Raw genomic sequence first — 12,421 nt, forward strand, 5'->3', positions numbered from 1 at the left:
TTGTCATGAGCTTGTGACATTGCTCATACTCCATCATTTATTTTAATTAGCTGTCTATTCTATTAAGTTTTCCAAAGAATACAAAGAATGAGAAAGGTATAAAAAACATGAACTATATTAGCAAAGCTATAAGGTATTCCATGCTGTGAACATGGAATTGGTTCTTGGGTGCAGATCTGAAACACTTAGTGATATGGAGAACTTCCATCTATTAATTTATAGTTAAGTTGTTTTTTTTATTTTTTTCCGACAAAAAAAGTTTATTCCCATTGACAGTAAATATAGTAAGCTATAGACAAACAGAATTAACTGAATACAAAACATAACATAATTATAATTCTTATTTGTTTCTGTGCCATAGAAGTTCCTTAAAAAAAAAAAAACACACCAGATCTCATTCTAATTGCAAGGGTATCTTGTCCAAGAAAAGGAAGGCTTGAATGTCAGATCATCCCACAAGCCCACTCCACAATTCAGTCATCTGTAATATGTTCTAACTGTGACTTAATATTCCTTTCCCACAGCTTCTGGCTGTCTGAAAATCCATGCTTGCCTTTGTTGAATGAGTTTGGTCCTGCTGAAGTTGGGGTATCCCTTTCAATATTTTTCATCCTCATCTTTACTTCAGGGGGCATTTCTTCAGGTTCACTATCATCCTCATCATTGAATACTGCTGCTACTGAGATTTTTTTTGGAATTACGGCAGGTGGTGTATCCTTCGGTTTAACAGAGCCAAGTTTTATGGAAATTGAAGGTGCTTTCTTCCCAGGCTGACCTCCTATTGCAAAGCCGATCTTGGACACTTTGGCTGGAAAGGGTTGGGATGTTGCCTCATCTGAAGATGTAACTGCTGACCTCTTCTCTGTACCTCGACTTGAGCTTTCCCCTCCATTGCTCCTTCTTATCCGCCATCTTTGTCAGCGTTAACTAGACAGCCATGTCGTCAGAGCTGCCACAGGCCGAGCCTCTGTCCAGCCTTGTAAATAGTTAAGTTGTTTTGTGCCCCAACTTTATCAAAGGGACATCCAAAAGATAAATAAAGTGGTGTTGAGAAATATTCAAGTTGAACAAGCTTTTATTTAACAAAAGTGTTTAATTATTTTTTTTTTAATAACTTGGCACAAAAGTTGTAGACAAGTGATGATCAGCAACACAGTCAATGCCAAGGATGAGAGAGCCATTACAGATGAAAACCACTCATTGATGGAACGTTATTGTTGAATAAATTCTCCGCCAGCTGGCAAATGAAAGATATCACAAATTGTGGCACAGTTGAACTCTACGTGCCACTTTTCCAAAAATTGGGTATGACATGGCAGTGTTTAACAAGAGTGATGTGGTCAGGCAGATTTACTAGAATTTACACCAGTAACTGAAACTCTTAGCCACTATAGATTTGTGATCCTAGCACCGAAAATGCATTACGAAGTATGAGCTTTTTTTAATAAATAAAGTCTATAGAAAACATCCAATTTCGATTTTATTGTGTATGTTTTGGATGAGGAACACGATAAGGTACATCACATCTGTCCATGGGTTTTGTCTGGTATTGCATTTCTTCTCCCCTGAAGTGAATGAGGCTGAGCAGCAATACTACAGACAACCTGTGGACAAGCGTTGCATTGGTTTAGGAAAAGATCAGTCACTTTTTATAATGCTTTAACTTCCAATCAACCAGCAATCGGGTCTGATGACCCAGACCAAAGGCCATAATGACCATAGATGAAGGCTAACTATTTCTGAAAGCTTCTGATGATTTAAAGCTATAGCAATTCAGTGAGAGAATATAAGGAGGATTTGGGGATTTTCATTCTTTTTTAGAGCAAAAACAACCGTAGCCCATGTCTTACCTTTTATGCAGAAAGGAAAATAAAACTTAGTACAAGTGCAAAGGGTCACAGGGAAGACACTTATTATCTTGGGGAAGCTTATCATACTTAAAAGGCTTACTCTTCTTCCAAAGGCCTGAGATGTTTCCATTCCTCCAATGCTTTAAATATTTTGTTTATTTTGAGACTTAAGTATGATTCATAAAGCTGGGAATTTGCTAAAGTAACATTTCTTCCAAATATTTGCAATCTCTTTCAGCCTCTACCACCCTGTCCCATTTCATAACACTCTCTAGTCATTCACAAAAAAGCTTATTCAATAAAGTGTCTCTATTATAGATCTGGTTTCCAAATTACAATATTTGTAGCTCTTGTATTCAGGGACAAAGCTAAAGGCTCTCAGGCCCAGGTGTAAAAGCTCATCTTGGGCCTTCCTGTACAACGTCTTTTTACGACTACCTGCCTCCCTTTTGTGCCCCAGCCTTCCTCCACAGAATCCCCCCTTGACTATATGGTGATCAACTGCTACATTAGGCATTGAAAGGTTCATTTTCCACTGTGTGACAATGAAAGGATATCACAAAACTTCCTTTGTCTCAGTGCACCAGATGATAAATGTGTAATGCAAAGACTACCAGACATCAAAGGAAATCAGAAAAGAAATCAAAGAAGTTGAAATGTCTTAGTATGGTGATAATGACTTGTGTGCTCCCCCTGGCTTATGGATCTAGTGACCACTGAGACCCCTTTAGTTACACCAGTTGTTATAATATATATAAGAAGTTCTAAGCGTCAAAAATTTTCATCTAGGTAAAAAAAAGTGTGCCATAGATTTAAAACCGCAATTCAAGTTTTTGAAAGTTTTTTCACTATGTAAGTTCATTTTTATAAAGCAGGAAACCCCATTTATGGTGATGTACCCATGCCTGGATGCACTGGATGGCTTACTGGTACATGAAGATTGCACTATGATCCAAAAAGGTATGTGGACTGTATCATTAACAGCCCCTACAACAGCATGGAAGTGGTTTACAAGTTCTTAAGCTATTTAGGTGGCATAGATGGCCTTTACTGTATAATGAAAATGCCTGAACTGTACCACACAAGTTTTCTATAGCAAGTAGGTGGGGGGCATAATCTGCTGTCACAATTACTGCTGATGATTAGACAGCTCCTGTTAGGGCGGGTTCACACGGAGTATTGTGGCTCGTCATTTGGTACGTACACGCCGCGGGATCTTTTGTGGGCCGTATACTCTCCCATTGTTTTCAATGGGACCATACACGCGGCGCTATTTTGCGGCCGCCGCAAAATCACGGCCGCAAAATAGCGCCACGTGAAAACAATAGGAGTGTATACGGCCCACAAAAGATCCCGCGGCGTGTACGTACCAAATGACGAACCACAATACTCCGTGTGAACCCGCCCTTACACATTATATAATGAAGAAGGTAACAGCTCCACCTTCTTGACTATATGCTTATGGTCTCTTAGCATATATCTCTTTCTGCAGGTAGAGATGGTAATGTCTCTAGTTGCCCATGTGATACTGTGTCTGTGAAGGAATCATGGGATTGATTAAAAAAAAAAAAAACAGAAAGCAAGGGAAATAAAAAAATCAAGACAGAGTATTATTAAAAGCCATAGAAGAAGCTGCACATCAAAAAATAATTTCAGTATACATAAAGAAGTGTAGAATGTGATATGCAGTCAGGAGGGAGGTGCAGAAGGAATTATATATATATTTTTTTTTAAATCACTCATCCATGGGAATTTTTTGAAGGAGTTGAAATGGAGTGGTGGTCACACTATAATCGAAGTCTATGAGACATATGGAGTGCACATTATCCTCTATCAGACCCATAGACTTTGAATGTGTTTGTGTGTTTGAACTCCTCTGGAAAAGAAACTCAAGACCCCCTTGTAGTGATTGGTGGGGGTCCCGGTAGTGAAGCTCCAATGATCATATATTTCTCACCTAGGTAATAAATATTTTCATGATATAACCCCTTCAGCACTATTTATCTGCTCATATTTCAATGGAATTAAAATGTGTTTACATCCTCGAAGTATGTCTCGTCCATTAGATTGTGTAGGCTTCACATTAGTCTAAACACGTGTGTGTGCGCGATATGTAAACATTGTGTAGTACAAGCTTGTCAAGCACTTGGGAGAAATGCATACATATTTCATGTGCGTCACAACACAGCTCCCACACTGCATTAAAAGAGTGAGGGAGCAAATGACTAAAATGAATAGACACAAATGTATAAAATAACCAATAACACTCTTAGATGTTCTAAATTGATAAGACAGAGCTGCAGTATTCACAAGCATCTAAGTGAAAGGTCAGGGAGAAGAATCTTAGATATGTGAAGGCATTGCGGATTTGCTTACATGATGACATTTCCTGTTGTGTCAATTAATAACCTGTCTTAGTGTTTTGCATCCAAAATGGAGAAGAAAGTTCTAATAGATTCCGCTGCGCATCAAAGGATATTTTTGGAAATTTTCAGTGAAGGGAACCTTTAACTATACGAATATTGTAATAGGGGCAGAGCTCTGACAACCAGAAGCCAAAACTTAGTTGTTACAGGGGTTAAATATTAGGAAGAGGAAATAGAACAAGTTACAAAGTATTTCCACTACTTGTATCTAAGGGCCAGCATGTCTTCATCTTAATACTAAGTCTGGGGCTCCATTTTGTGGTAACGCTGATTTGTTTGTTGCAGATTTTACTGCGATCAGAAGTGGATTGAGACGAAGGGAGATGTATAAGTCCTTTATATTTTCTATTCCTTCTGTAGCCAATAATAGGTTTGGCGTAAATAAACGCAGCAAAATCTGAAACAAAAAAGCAGCTTTTCCACAACGTGGAATTAAGATGAAGACATGATGGCCATTAGAAAAAATTAATGAGGCCTTAGCCTAAGAATATGTTTACATGATACAGATACTACAGATTTCTCATCAAAATTGTGCAGATATAATCTATATGATACAGTTTGTCAATTTATGCTGCCAGTTTTCACCATGTACTTCACCCTTGCAATACATTCAGTATACTGCACTTCATCCTGTACCTTCTCATCTTTTGAACCAGTTACAGAAGAAGAAATCTCCTGGCTCCTTTCTTCTTCTCGCCCTACGACCTGTAGTAGTGACCCTTTCCCCTCACACCTTCTTCAGTCTCTGTCGCCTGCTGTCACTACTTGCTATACTACAATATTTATCATCTTTCTCTTCTGGAATCTTTCCAATCCTCTTTCAAACATGCTGACATAACCCTGCTACTGAACAAATCCTCCCTTGACCCATTCTGTGCTGCTAACTACTGACTTGTCTCTAACCTCCCCTTCTTCTCCAAAATCTTGCAATGCTTGGTCTATTCTTGTTTAATCCGCTATCTTTCCACTAACTTTCTTGTTCTCCCCTTATCTCTCAGACCACACTTTCAGAGTATCATTTGCGGGCTCTGTCTATTCTCCTCTCCCCCTTACTGTTGGGGTTCCTCAGGGTTCGGTCCCAGGCCTCCTGCTCTTCTCTCTCTACACATCCCTTATTGCACAAACCATCACCAGATTTAGCTTCCAGTACCATCTTTATGCTGACAGGCCTTTACTTCACCCCACTATCCAATCACTCGCATACTCATGTCATCTCCACCTCAAAACCATCTCCAGAATCCACCATTTCCTTACCACAGATATATTAAAGACACTTATTGTCTCTCTGATTCATTCTCGCCTTGACTACTGTAACTCCTTACTAATCGGTCTTCCCCTCACTAAACTCTCCCCTCTACAATCTATTCTGAATGCAGCGGCCAGGCTCATCTACCAGTCTAGACACTACAGTGATGCCTCTGGTCTGTGCCAGTCACTACATTGCCTGCCTATTCATTACAGAATACAATATAAACTCTCTCCCTATGCACCTCCTTATATTTCCTCCCTCATTTCTGTGTACCACCCAACACATGCTCTCCGTTCACTCAATGACCTAAGACTAAAATCCTCTATTATTAGAACCTCCCACTCCCATATTCAAGACACTCTAAAAAGGGAGACCCAACTGGCGGACTGTGGTCTGAGCAGCTGTCTAGACCCCTGCCTTCCAGCATATCCCCTATGCACTTTCACACTTTGTGCAGGCAGCAGGGACAATTACTGATACCTGCTGTCCCTAGTGTAAGGGATCAGGGCTTGCGGACAGCAGTGGTAGATGAAGGTTTCTCCCGCCTGTTGTTAATGTTAATTAATTATGTGTTGGGTAATTATACTGGATGGTACTAAGCAGTATACGGTGAGGAGGATGCACAATGATGGGGCATTATACTTCCACTCTATAATGCTCCTTAGTGCCCCCACGAATTTTATAAAGCTACTTAGTTGCCCCATGAACAATATAATGATCTTTAGTGCCCGCACCCACAGTATAAAGCTACTTATAAGGGTTGTCCAAGTTAAGACAAGACAAGACAACCTAAGTTTTAAATCGAACAGGGGCAGGGAAAATATTTTTTAAAAATTCATATGGTGCTCCAGTGTCTCCCTGCGCAGTCTGGTCTGGTAATCAGTGGCCTCAGCGAAAGGCTTGCAATCTCACTACCTGTGAAATCAGGAGCATTGGAAACATCGGAAATAGGTGAGTATGATTTTTTTTTAAAATGTTTTTACCTCCCTCAGTTGCCAGGCATTGACCAACCCCCCCCCCCCCCGGACAACCTCTTTAATGCCCCAACCCACAGTTTAATGCTCCTTAATACCCCCATGCATATTATAAAGTTCCTTAGTGCCCCCACGTATGGTATAATACTCCTTAATGACCCCACCCACAGTATAATGCTCCTTACTTCTGCATGCATAGTATAAAGCTCTTTAATGCCCCCACGCACAGTATAATGCGCCAAAGTGCTCACACTCAAAGTATAATGCTCCTTAGTTCAGCCATGCACAGTATAATGCTGCATAGCGGCCCCACTCACAGTATAATGCACATTAGTACCACCATGCACAGTATAATGCTGCATAGTGGCCTCACTCAAAGTATAATGCTCCTTAGTGCCCCCATACACAGTATAATGCTCCTTAGTGCTGCTATGCACAGTATAAAGCTCCTCAGTGCCAACACTCACAGTATAATGCTCCTTAGTACCCCACCCACAGTATAATGCTCCTTAGTACCCCCATGCACAGTATAATACTCCTTAGAACCTCCACGTACAGTATAATGCTCCTTAGTACCCCCATGCACAGTATAATACTCCTTAGTGCCCCCACCCACAGTATAATTCTCCTTAGTGTCCCGACACACAGTATAATGCTCCTTAGTGTTCACTGCACCTTATAATGCCACATTAGGAAGTATTTTTTCTAATGTTTAAAGTGAGATAAGTCATTGGCATATACACTGCAATAAGCAGCATATTGTGCGCAAGTCATACCATGCACAATAACCGCTAAAAATATATATTAAAACAATAAACAATGGTATATATCTGTACAGGCCAATCTTGGCTAAGAATCTGGCAAAGTTGTCCTACCCAAGTCTCCCTTTAACACTACATAGAAAATCCTAAGTGCTGCTTTTGACCGATCCGCATATCCAGTATCCTCAGATCTATCAAACTGCATAAAATTTTAACTTATTGTAATCTCTGTTGAAAATGATAGTAGTACAGGACATATCTTATGTAACAAGAAGCCACTCATATTTAGCTTTGATTTTAACTCACACATTGATGATAGGTTTAATGTTTACACCAAAGGCAGATTTTTAGTGTTACATATCCTGGGTGTGGTACATTCGAGCTTCCAGATTAAATGTGGTCTTAACATACTTTATAAACGTTAGCGGATTCACACGCATGGAGCCTCGGGAAAGACTATAACATGAAAACACTTTGAAAGTGTTCAATCACTTTAAATGGATTTTAAGAAGGAACCAATTAAAATAGTTTCCTAACAATTTAACACTTGTCTGCGCCTTTAAATACACAATTGCTGGGTCATGTGACAGTCCATTGTTTCATGGTTAAACGTGTAATACGGGAAGCCAGTAAATAGTTAAAGGGGTATTCCCATGTACATAATCATATCTATATTTGTAGATAATTAAAAGTTAAACATTTTTGCAAATATAAGTAATTAAAAATTCTGCAGAGTTTTAAAGATTTTCTCTAACTTTCTTAGTGGTGACAGTGTTTTATCTTGATCGGTTGCCATGGATACGACCACTAATGCAGAAACAATTCTGCTAAAGAATAGTTACATTGTTTTATCTAATAATGTGGGCTAAGGCCAAGATCGGTATTCTGTTTGGGGAATCTGCTTGGGGACCTCCTGAACAGAACACCAAACGCATCAACAAGTGGTGAACACTGAAATCACACGAACCCCATAGACTACGAGTCATTTGGAGAGGAAAGTAGTTCATGAAGTACTTTTCTCTCTGCATGACTCATGTGGACAGTACGTAGAAAACACACGGACTGCATTAAGTTTATGGGATCCGTGCTTTCATAAACTTACCGCTTATCAATGAGTTCGGGGTCCCCAAGCAGACTCCCCGAATGTAATACCGAACGCAGATGTGAGCCAGGCCTAAAGATATAGATGACCCTATCAAGTTCAACCTATAACCCTACAGTGTTGATCACAGAATAGCAAAAATTCAGGGCCACACGGTGGCTCAGTGGTTAGCACTGCAGCCTTGCAGTGCTGGAGTCCTGGTGTTCAAATCCCACCAAGGGCAAAAAACCATCTGCAAGGAGTTTGTATGTTCTCCCCGTGTCTGCATGGATTTCCATCCCATATTCCAAAAAAGACATACTGATAGGGAAAAATGTACATTGTGAGCTCTGTGTGGGGCTCACAATCTACATTTAAAAAAAAAAAAAAAAAAAGAATAGCAAAAATTCCTATGATGTGGACACCATATTAGGGGAAAATTCCGTTCTTGACTCCAAATTTGGCAATCAGAATAAATCTCTAATAATCTATTTCATATTATTTATAGTTAGAATACTTAAATCTCTCATTTTCTTTAACTTTTTGGAATACTGACCTGGATCTTCATAGTGTTAGCATAGCCAGCATGTATAGGTCATTGCTTAAAATGGTTTCCTTTGGTGAAGTCAATGTGAATGTCCAATCTCAGGCAGCTTGGTATACATCTGAATGTTCAGCCATTGGTGGAATAACATATCATTGAATATCCAGTCTGTGGTGGCTCAGTAAACAACTGAATGTCCAATCTCATGTGGCCCAGTATCTCATTATATGACCAAACTCTGGTGGCCTAGTACATAATTATCAGGTCTCTAGTACTGAATATATAGTTTTACAGCCTCTGTTGGCTCGGTATGTAATTGTCCAGCATCTGGTATTCCAGTATATAATTGTATGTAGCCTATTATATCATGGTACCACTGCATCTCCAATCTTTGGTGGCCCGGTACATAAATGTCCATTCTTTGGTAGCCCACTGTAGCATTCAACAACTACTATGTTATGTGAATAACATGGGAATAAATGTATTCTTCCTGTGCAGAGTTCCTGTTTACGTAGGTGTTGGATAATTGTCCAAAATCAATTATACGCTTCACCCAGCACAAGTGTTGTGAAATGATCAGATTACTGCCGCAGGATTCTGGCCAGAGGGCCCACACCTTAATACATTTTTTCGTGTTGCAGGTCTAGGAAAATCTTCAGAAATTTCAATCCTTTAATTTTGTTTACATTAACATGTAGTTGAGAAAGGAGGGAGGGTGTAAAGCATCTCAAGATTTAATCATCCATTATAAAGGAATACTAATCCAGCTAAATCCCTATCAATTCCCTAATGAAGCCAAGGCAGTGAAGTGGTATGACAAGAGAGGAGCAAAGAGGTTTGACAAAATATGGATAATAATTCACCACTATACTTATAGAAAATAGAAATACACTGAAAAATATTTATGTAATGCAGTCTAGGTGGAAATAGTTGCATAAGTATGTGATAAGGCTATCAAATATAACTCAAATCCATTAAATTTCTGGATTATACCTAATCCAAAAAATGGGAAAAAACATTAGGGAGATACTAAGTGTCCAATATTAGGGGAAAATTCCTTACCAACTCCAAAAGTACAATAGTCAGAATAAATACCTGGATCAATATCCCATCTCCATCTCAGTTTATGTTATATTTTTATACAGAGGTATCCAGTCATCTCTTGTACTTGTTTAACTCCTTATCGAACAATGGTGTAACTGTACATCATTATTTGCCATACCCCAGGCATCATGATGAAAACGTAATGTCAGGCAGCATGGTTGCTCGGTGGTTAGCACTGTAGCCTTGCAGCGCTGGAGTCCTGGGCTTGAGTCCTGCCAAAGACGACATCTGTAAGGAGTTTGTATGTTCTCCCTATGTTTGTGTGTTTTTTGTCCTGTACTCCAAAGACATACTGATAGGGGTAAAAATAAATAAATAAATAAATAAAATACAATAACATTATGATAAGCTGTGCTTGTGATCATGTTTCATCTTTCATTAGTACTAAAAACTGTTTGATAAAGGTTTAAAAAGATTATAATTAAAAAAACTATTTTCATTTTTTAAATTTTGTCTAAAAATAGTGAAAAAATATTTGCGTAATACCAGAATTATAATGGCTTGCAGAGTAAAAATAACAAATTATTTATACCGTACACCAATAGCCATAAAAAAGATTACAAACTTGTCTTTCTCTTTCTCCCCTTAAAAAATGCATAATATTTATTCAGTAAATTATACATATCCTAAAATGGAACCAATAAAAACTACAACTCATCCCTCAAAAAACACAAACCCTAATACAGCAACACATTTATTTTCTGCCATTAAAATACAATTTTGTTGGGGTTTTTTGGACATAAAAACAGTCAGCCATGCTTGAGCAGGACAGTCCTACATTTTGGGGGCTGTCCAGCTGTTTCTGTTATTAGCTCCATGCTGTACCATTCAGGCTTTGACTCATAATGTCCGTGGAAATGAGGGGCAAAGAATGTAGAGCTGCAGGCTTCACTATAGCCAGAGCCTGCAAGAAACTCTACGGGAATGAGATTAGGCGAATATGTGGTTTTTTTTTTTCCCTTTAATTTGTATGTAATATATTAATTGAATGGTCACTGAGGGGGTAGGAGGCATTATGTGGGGGCTACCTGAGGGAAAACTATATTTCATGAGACATCTGAATAGGAGATTAATTTATTTGGGGGCCACTTATGAAACCTAGTTTACCTAGTTTGTAGAAATGACCATCAGTGAATTGCTATCAGTTTAAACAGTTGCTAAAATGAGGTGTGAATGACCACTTAGTAATGCATGAATGTGCTGTAATGTAGAGATACATCTTGTAGCTGCCTGTAGATCTGGTTAAATGTGAGAGTCTTAAAGGGAGTCTATCATTAGCTATAGTGATTTTTAACTAAGCATATTTACCTAGCCTTTAGAAAAGCTATTCTAGATATACCTTTTATTCATTAATCCTCCCAGCCATTTTTTATTTAAGCCATTTTTATTGATATGCTAATTAGCCATCACGGAGCACCGGAAGTTCACTGAGCACTGTGTGACGTGTGTAAACAGGAGGAAGTGAGAGCAGTAAGGCTGCTGCTGATAATGGTGATGACTCATCAGCCTTCCCTGCTCTCACCTCCATGTGTACACACAGCAGACAGTGCTCACTGAGACTTCCGATGCTCCGTAGCATATCAATAAAAGTGGGCTAATTCAAAGATAGCTGAGGGGATTACTAAACAAAAGGTATGTCTGGAATAGCCTTTCTAAAGGCTATGCAAATATATGCTTAGTTAAAAATCACTAGAGCCAATGATAGACTCCCTTTAAATGGGACAGTCCCCTCTATACTTGAAAATGCTTTAAGATCTGTGGTAAAACAAGATGGTTGACAGAGTTTTGCACGTTGCTAAACACTGTTTAATTGCCTTCAGCCTGGAGACCTTCTGGCCTTAATTTCCTAGTATCTTTTAATAACATGAAACAGCTCAACCAATCATTGGTGTCCCACCCCAGCCAGATAATACCTGAGTGGGCATCTCTAGGCATTTCTTGCATGTGCCAATACCAGGAATTAAAGATCAGCTGGGAGGGATACAGGTGCATTAGATTAAGTTTAACCCTTTCCCAACATCCGCGGTACTAGTACTTCAGATGCCGGGTGTTTAAAAATAGCAGTCGCTCTCTTCTTATTATTATCACTACAGCGCATGCAAAGAATAAAAAGAGGCGGATATCTTCACAAGAAGCAAGAGGAGGCGGAATACTGGATAAGTCGGTGCAGTGCTCGGAGCAAAGAGGGAACGTCCCTTGTGCTCTGTACAGAGAATTAGCATATAACAATAAAGTATTTCAAAATGGCTAGAAAGCTAGAGCTATAATAGCCTTTCTAAAGGCTATTGCAACATGTTGCTAGGAAAGTTTACCTAAATCTAATGATAGGCCCCCTTTAATACCAAATTATGCATTGAAATTATAGCATCAATTAGAGGAATTGTATGGAACTAGAAAAAGTTAGTTTTTTGGCAGACACACTGCCAGTCCTG

General features: G+C 39.0%; 1 pseudogene; it reads right to left on the reverse strand.

Annotated features, from left to right (window-relative positions):
• Nucleotides 1-336: 336 nt before the first annotated feature.
• LOC142209124 (PEST proteolytic signal-containing nuclear protein pseudogene) lies at nt 337-1,980 on the reverse strand (annotated as a pseudogene).
• Between the last annotated feature and the right edge of the window lie 10,441 nt (nt 1,981-12,421).

The sequence above is a fragment of the Leptodactylus fuscus genome, chromosome 6 (genome assembly GCF_031893055.1).
Source record: "Leptodactylus fuscus isolate aLepFus1 chromosome 6, aLepFus1.hap2, whole genome shotgun sequence".
In the NCBI taxonomy this organism is placed as follows: Eukaryota; Metazoa; Chordata; class Amphibia; order Anura; family Leptodactylidae; genus Leptodactylus; species Leptodactylus fuscus.